The sequence below is a fragment of the Eptatretus burgeri genome, chromosome 1, assembly GCF_056783735.1.
Source record: "Eptatretus burgeri isolate ZD-2024b chromosome 1, Ebu_testis_v1, whole genome shotgun sequence".
Classification (NCBI taxonomy): Eukaryota; Metazoa; Chordata; class Myxini; order Myxiniformes; family Myxinidae; genus Eptatretus; species Eptatretus burgeri.
This window is the reverse complement of record NC_140961.1, coordinates 20,171,956-20,179,455: the sequence shown is the minus strand read 5'-3', so window position 1 is coordinate 20,179,455 and position 7,500 is coordinate 20,171,956. Positions and strand designations below refer to the sequence as shown.

At 45.0% G+C, this 7,500-nt stretch overlaps 1 protein-coding gene across 18 annotated transcripts in view; it reads right to left on the bottom strand.

Annotated features, from left to right (window-relative positions):
* Positions 1 to 7,500, bottom strand: part of LOC147033973 (SH3 and PX domain-containing protein 2A-like) — a 225,049-nt gene that overhangs the window by 56,412 nt on the left and 161,137 nt on the right. The window lies entirely within an intron of this gene.

Below are 7,500 nucleotides of genomic sequence, written 5' to 3'. Positions count from 1 at the left end.
TTGACGAGCAGGTTTCCACATACTTTTGGCCATGTAGTGTGTGTAAGTATGTATGTATGTATGCAAGTATGTATGTATATACTCACCGGCATTCTGTCTGTCTGTTTGTTCAGGGCGAGGCTTTTTTTTTTTTGAATACCAAGTTGAGGCTCGTGTGAAAACCAATACACAGAACATATTGTTGCGGACCCGGGGTCGGGGTGAGAAGACTATGAGGGGGGGGGGGGGAAATCGACCTCGGGTTCCCACCAGAATCTCCGGAATCGCAGACCGTCGCACATGGATAACTCCGTGATGTGGCGGGTCGCTAATCGACCGTGAACGCCAATAACTCAACCATGTGACTTAGGGTCCTCAGTCTAATAGAAACCGGTTCCCTAAAATGGTCACGTGATCTAATTACCATGGGACACGCCCTCGGTACGCCTAGTTCAAACTGGATCACCTTACCGGATTAGATGTAGCCGAGCATAACTGCTAAGGATGTATGGGCTAGGAAAACAGATTGTTAGGGGATAACGTCCTGGCTCGGCTCGGATACGGATCATGCTGGACCAATGAAGGGAAAGACCAAAACGAGCTGGGAAAATTTCTATACTGTCCAAGCATTTATTTACAATCAGGTGAGGAAAGGTATGTGACACAGTAAATGGGGTTTATTATTTTGCACAGCAAAAATAGCAAGGAATTTGTGGGGTGTGACAAAAGGCATGCAATTTACAAAAGCAGACTGATCCCGTTATATCTTCTGCGATCTTAATTTAAGCTACGACAGGCGTCACATACACAAAGACCCGATGAAGATTAGTTAGCCAGAAGGAAGGAGAGCAGATGAGAACCAACAGCCTCTCGATACCTGGTACGGTCAGCCGACCGAGCAACCCAGTGTGCTTGGGGGACGCTCCACTTGAGCAATCCCACCTTAAGAGTTGGCGCGTTATCTCTTGCTTGATCACTTTGCCGGGGCTCGGGGAAACGTGTGCTGCACACTGGTCCAGAAGAACGTCTGTCACGCACCAACCCCGAGTACAGATGCAGCGACAGGCAGACAATGAGGTGTAGTGAAGAGAGGGCGGAGCAGACAGGCAGAGCAGTGGGCGTGCCAAACGGGCGGATACAGTGCGAGGCAGGCAGGCAAGAGGGCGGATGGCTTCGCGATCTGCCTTTTATAAGTCCAGGGGCGAAAGGTGGGGCGACGACCCGAAGCAACGTGCCGTTATTCGAATTGTGCCATTCCAATGGATCCCGGCCCCGCTCTGCCAGGCTCCTGGGGCCGGAAGTGGCCTCATTCGCACATCCAGCATGACGCGGCAGGGCAAGCGTTGGAGCCTTTCACCATTTCTGTAGCACCGGAGCCTTTCACCAATCTCCCAGGGCGTGTTCTGGCGACTGGACGAGGGTTGTGTCGGTCCTGCATGCCGTTCGGGGCACCACTGGTGAGCTGCGGTTAGTGCTGTTAACGTGCTTGGCCCGTCCCTGCGCCATGTGGTCCGAGTGGCCTCGGCTAAACAGCACGCTCGTTTGGTGGCAAATTGCATCGATGCAGAGATACGTCGAGGTGCGGAGTAATGTTTCCTGTGTGCAGGAGGTGTTGGTAATCGAGGTGGTGCTTCTGCTGAGCGGAGGTTCAGCAAGGTGAGACACGTTGTAAATCGGCACACAGATTCGAATGAAAGGGCACGCCTTGCCATGCGCATCCTGTTTCATAGGGTGGTTGCCTGGGTGCGGTGCCTGCTTCAATTTGTATCATGAATAAAGGAAAGGGTTGGAATGAAAATCAGGATTGAATGTCAGATAGAGATATGAGACCGAGCAATAAAACCTACACAACGCACTTAATCCCGTTAACCCATGAGACATGAGGGGAAGGTATGACTGCACGAATAATAATGAAATAACTGCCTGGGGATCACTATGTTGGGTGCCGTTGCCTTAGAGGCATATGGTTTTGCAGAACCGCAACAATACAACAAGGCAGGAGACCAGATTGGCGAGAGAGGGAAGCACAAAATAGTGGGGAACAGAGATGATAGGAGATCTGTCGAAGGGAGAGGGATGGGGTGGGGTATATGGGGTAAACAAGATGGTACTTCAGGGACTTTCAGGAAGGAAAACAGGGAATTTGAAGGAGGTGGGTTTGTGGTGGATTAACAGGGGTAGAAAATATCAAGATTTTGGATGGGGTAAGATATGAGATGGTGGTGAACAGCTGTTTTGAAGACCTGGAGGGAGTAGTGGGATTGAAGAGAGTGTGGGAGTTTGTTCCAGAGGTGGGAAAAAAGAGGAATGAAAGAATGGAGGTGAGCAGTGATCTTGATTTTGGCACTTTTACCAGAAGGGGTTTTTTGGGGGACCCTGAGTGCCCTGCGGATATATGGGGGGGGGGGGTTGGGGGCAGATCACAGACAGAGCAGGGAGGCAAGGCATGAGAGGAGACAGTAGAAGCTGGAAAGACCACAGACCTGCCTCCGGTGAGAGTGTGAAAGACTCAAAGACTCAGCTTCATCGCGGGAGATACCAATGATCCTAAAAGCCTTGGTTTTCACAGTGTGAGGTCGAGCTCGGTGTGAGGCAGGAGCACCACCCTATCGGGGAGAGCAGTATTCCATCAAACTGCGGATGAAAGATTTGTATGTGGTTAGAAGCTCAGGTGTGCAAAGGAAGGACTTTTCATGACGGAGGATGCCCATTCGGCGACTGGCTTTGGAGGCCAGCTTGGAGATGTGGCTTTGCCAGCTTCAACATCAAATCTCCGCCATTTTGTTTGCTCCGTATCTAGGTCTGAGGTTTCATCGACCTCTTTTTTTTTAATGCTCGCGCTGACTCACTCACGGCTTTATCTTCATTCTAATTCAACATCGAATTTCATTTTTCAGAGTCACTAAAATGGTTTAAGACTTGGTTGCAAAAAAAGGGGAGAAAAAATTAATGAAAATTGGTGTTTTTAGGCAAAAATTCATTTTAAGTGAAAATCGGCCTGTTTTCAACCTCAGTGTTGTGAGGCAAAGTCCATTCAGAGGGGTGGGGGGAGGGTAGAGGGGAGAGGGTGGGGTTAGAGGAGGAGGAGAGGGGGGGTTAATGGAAAGTGGGGGTGGATGGGAGGGTGGGGGTGAAGGGGAGAGTTGGGTTGGAGGCGGAGACGAGAGGAAGAGGGGGAGAGTTGAGGTCTTGAAGTCACATTTTATATCATATGTGGAATTTCCACTGATCCCTGCTAGTTAGGTCGGCTCGCTGAACTAATATAACCATTTGATGTCCTCAGATCTGTCCGTCCGTCCATCTGTCAACAATTTTTATTTTTCTATCTCCTCCGAGACATCTCGGCCGATTGAGTTCTAACTTGACACGATGATAATACTAGTTGCTCTCTATAAATCGTCTGAGCCCTTTTTCACATTTTCACCTTGGGGTCAAGGTTACAGGGTCAAGTGCAAAATGACCGATTGGTTGAATGACCTATAAGGAAGCATCGGACGCCAATAATGCATAATGGATTTCATCAGAATTATTAAGAATATCGAATTCGACCAACTGGTTTCGCGTTACCTGTGTCGTCTGGCCCTGTTTATTGGGAAACACGAGGTCCGCTGACTTCAACACGGCTTCGCGCGTTTAATTTAAGTTCAATTTAAATTCTGTTTTCATTTTTCATTGTTCCTGAGGTTGATTTACACTCGATTGCATCAAATTTTGTGGAAATTGAATGTTTATATCCTCGGTCCATGTGGAATGCATTGCAGCGAGGGGTTAGCTTCCATGCACTTCCATCCGTTTCCATGTTTGGGGGCACTGTCGAGCTGGAAAACAAAGTTGTCGCCAATTATCCTCCTTCCTGATGGTGTAATAGGATCTGCTTTTGCATTCATAATTGGTTCCTTCATTGCTCACCAAATCACCAACACCAGCAGCAGATATACATCCCCAAACCTGAACAGAACCTCCACCACAGCAGAATGTAGAAACATATCCTTGTACTTTTCACCAATCCTTCTTCTAACATATACTGCAGCCTTTGTTCCAAATATTTCAAAATTTAACTGATCACTCCAAAGTACTGTACCTTTCCCCACTGATTAGCATCCTGACTCTGATGTTCTTAGACACATATCAGTCTCTGGCCTTGATGCAGCAAACTCACCCATGGAGACCATTCTTGATGAGACCTTCTGACCATAGACGAGTCCATTTGGACCCTTAAATGGCTGTGCCAGTTCTTGTGCAAGTTAAGCATTTGATTTTTTTCCCCTTTCCTACTTCTTAAAAAGCTTATCTTCAAGCATTGTTGTTCTGTATTGTGGAGTTTCTTTGGCCTTCCAATCAGTTTTCTATCTTTAACTTCCCCAGTCTCATTATGCTTCAGTATTGTTGCTTGAATGCCACATCTGGAGATAGCCGTTTTGTGGGATATTTCTCGATGAGAATTGCTTTCTTGGTGCTAAAATATTATTTTGAGTGTTGTCAAGTTTGACATTTTGGGCATGGTGTGGGTTTACATTACCTGCAAGAGAGCAATGAAACATTATTGGAAAAAAAGAAAGTGGTGGCCAAAGACTTTTGTATCGTACTGATGCACGCACGTAATGCGAGTGTCACAATAAGCATGAAGGAAGTTGAAATATCAGATGGGATGCCAATATAGGAGGAGGAAAATGCTTCACCAAGATCGGAACAAAACCCTCGTGTTTATACTCGCACCAGACAAGTGTGCCCGATAATGGCTCGATTCTTCACAGGTATTTGGACAAGTGCTCAATGCACCAAAAACAGAAACAATCAATCCCCAATTGGAGAATAAACACGTTTCAAAAAAATTTATATACAGTACGATCGGCATATAAGCCTTGCAAGTCGATCCGTGCCGACAATGCCGTGAGTCATTTCCAGAGAGCAGGAAGGCCAGATTTATAACTGGACACATTGTGTGGATGGAATTCTGCATACTGGGTGGTTCGAAAGACTAGACTGCTGGGATTCTCAAGAACAGCCACACAACCATGGACATAAAATCCACACATGCCACCTGTTTGGAAAGGTGTGCCTTTCAAATGAGCAATGTATCTGGAAAAGAATGTTGGTGCCAAAAAAACATTTCAAAGTTGCTCTGCAATTCCAGAGCCAAGCACCTTAGGATGCCACAATCGATATAATACATATGAGAGGATGGAAAGGGTACAACCTCCATCACCTTCCCTCCTTCCTTTTATCTCTCACTACTTCATATCTCCGATTCTTCAATCCTCACCATCCACTTTTTACATTTCCAAACTTTGCTTATTCTCAATTCCTCACCCCTTCTCTCATTCAATGTACTGTACATCGTGTGGATGGCTCTTAAAGGAAAAAATAATACACATTCTTCCAACACATCACAGTGCATGAGGACTTAACATAAAATATACACAATTTATCAAATGAGTCTTAGCAAAAACAAAAGTTATTAGACCAACAATGCTCTGCTATAGTACCATAAAAACAAAGTGTTTGGATCACTGTATATTTTTTATAGTTCTTTGGAATCCTGCTTTGTGCAGCATGAAATAAATCAAGACTCACAAAAGCCCTCCGACTCCAACCACTCCTCTTCCCACAAGCAGGAAAAATTTTAACTTAAAAAATAAATTAATAATAATAAAAACCAGAGAGTTGGTGTCAAAGCCACCCAATGCTCACCTGTTAATACATTTATCATTTTAAAAAGACGAGTCTAATAATATTTTTGATAAAGCATTGCAGTGAAGTCTGATCCAAATAATTTTAAAGCAATACATGTATTTGTATATTGTAATCAGTAAAAAAAGTGTGGTAGATAAAAACATTAGAAAGGAAATAACTTGCACCAAAAACTTTAACATTTTCACGCTCACGCCGGGGGTATCGCTATAGCTCTCTGTTCTTCGAACAGGCGAGCTAATAAAAATAATAAAAGTCAGCAACATTCACCGGCATTGGGGTTCGATTGCGACCCCTGCCTAATCTTTCCAAAGATCAAAATGGTATGTGCTGCTTCCTCATTTGACACTCAGCATTTAGAGGATAGAGCATGGATATACCCGATGGGTTGGTATCACATGGGGAAGAGGAGGAGGAAGAAGAGGCTTCTCCTTGATTACTCTACTGACTGCAGAGAGAAATGAGATATGACAAAGATGGCATTGCCAATACCCAGAATACACTGGGAAGTTACACGACTCTTCCCCACCCACATCAGTGGCTGTAGTTGACAGATTTAAGACTTGTGTTGTATATGTCAAGTGCATGTCTGCATACGTGTACCCAATTTATGTTGCAGCATCTCCACAGGCCTTAGACCCTGGCAAAAAAAAAAAAAATTGAAATAAACTTTTTATAAACGGACAAAAGTGCTGGAAATGTGATAACTTTCCACTGAGCTGGAGACTTGGTACGTGCCAAAGGTTATGCATGCAAGTGGACTCTTCTTACTGTACATCTGGACAGGTGCCGTCCAACCAAAGTACGATGATGAAAGCCATGTGCATTGGTCATAAACCTCCGTCCACATGCCTCAGCAGCTACAAATGACAGGAGCCCTCTTCATTGAATCATTTACAGGAGCAAGAGAAGAAAAGCAACACACATGAACAAACGTAGTCTCATCATCAAGGGAATCCAATAATAAATTGACACGATTGCAATTTTGCAGCTTCGACATCGGAAATATACACTGCAAATGTGCAGTACGTATGACAGGACTTAAAAGAAATGAGATTCAATCTAAAGTCTCTCACGTGGATTCCAACACTGCTCCCTTTGAAATATCACAGAACAATAAATAATCGTGATGATTAAAAAACCGAAAAAAAAACAATGCACATGAGCACAAACACATGCACAAAGATGGGATACCACAGTGGAGCAATGGGAATTCACATACGACTAGATAGGCTTGAACATGTATGTATGTACTGTATGTATGTATATGTTTTTTTTTTCCATACATACATATACACACACGCAGACCTGTCCGTGGATGATGAGAAATCAACATGAAGGATCACAAAGTATCTCCCTCCCCCCCCCTCCTTCCAATGTGCCCACCCAAACTGACACTGACAAGCCCCCTATCCACACTGTCCCCCACCTCCAAATTCCTCAAGTGAGAGGCTGCACAGGTCTTTTTACACGTTTTCATGGCACCTGACATGTGAAATGCTGGTGTAAGCCTTCTGATGTAAAAGCCATGAAACCAAAGCAGCAAATCAAACTAAAAGCTCTGCTGGCGCCGACATACCTCTTGGAAGAAATTACCGATAATTAGCGGTGTCGAAGGCAGCGCGACGGCTCTAAATGCTGCAACAGCAGGGTTGCCGATTACCAAACTACAAAATGCGGGCGCACGCACGCACACACGCACACACGCACACGCACACAGTTTTTGGAACTCCAGCATGCACCAGTTGTGAAAGCCATTAACTCACTGACAAATCTTTGTGTTTCATTCAAATGGAACTTCTGAAGTCATCCAATATACTTTGAACAACC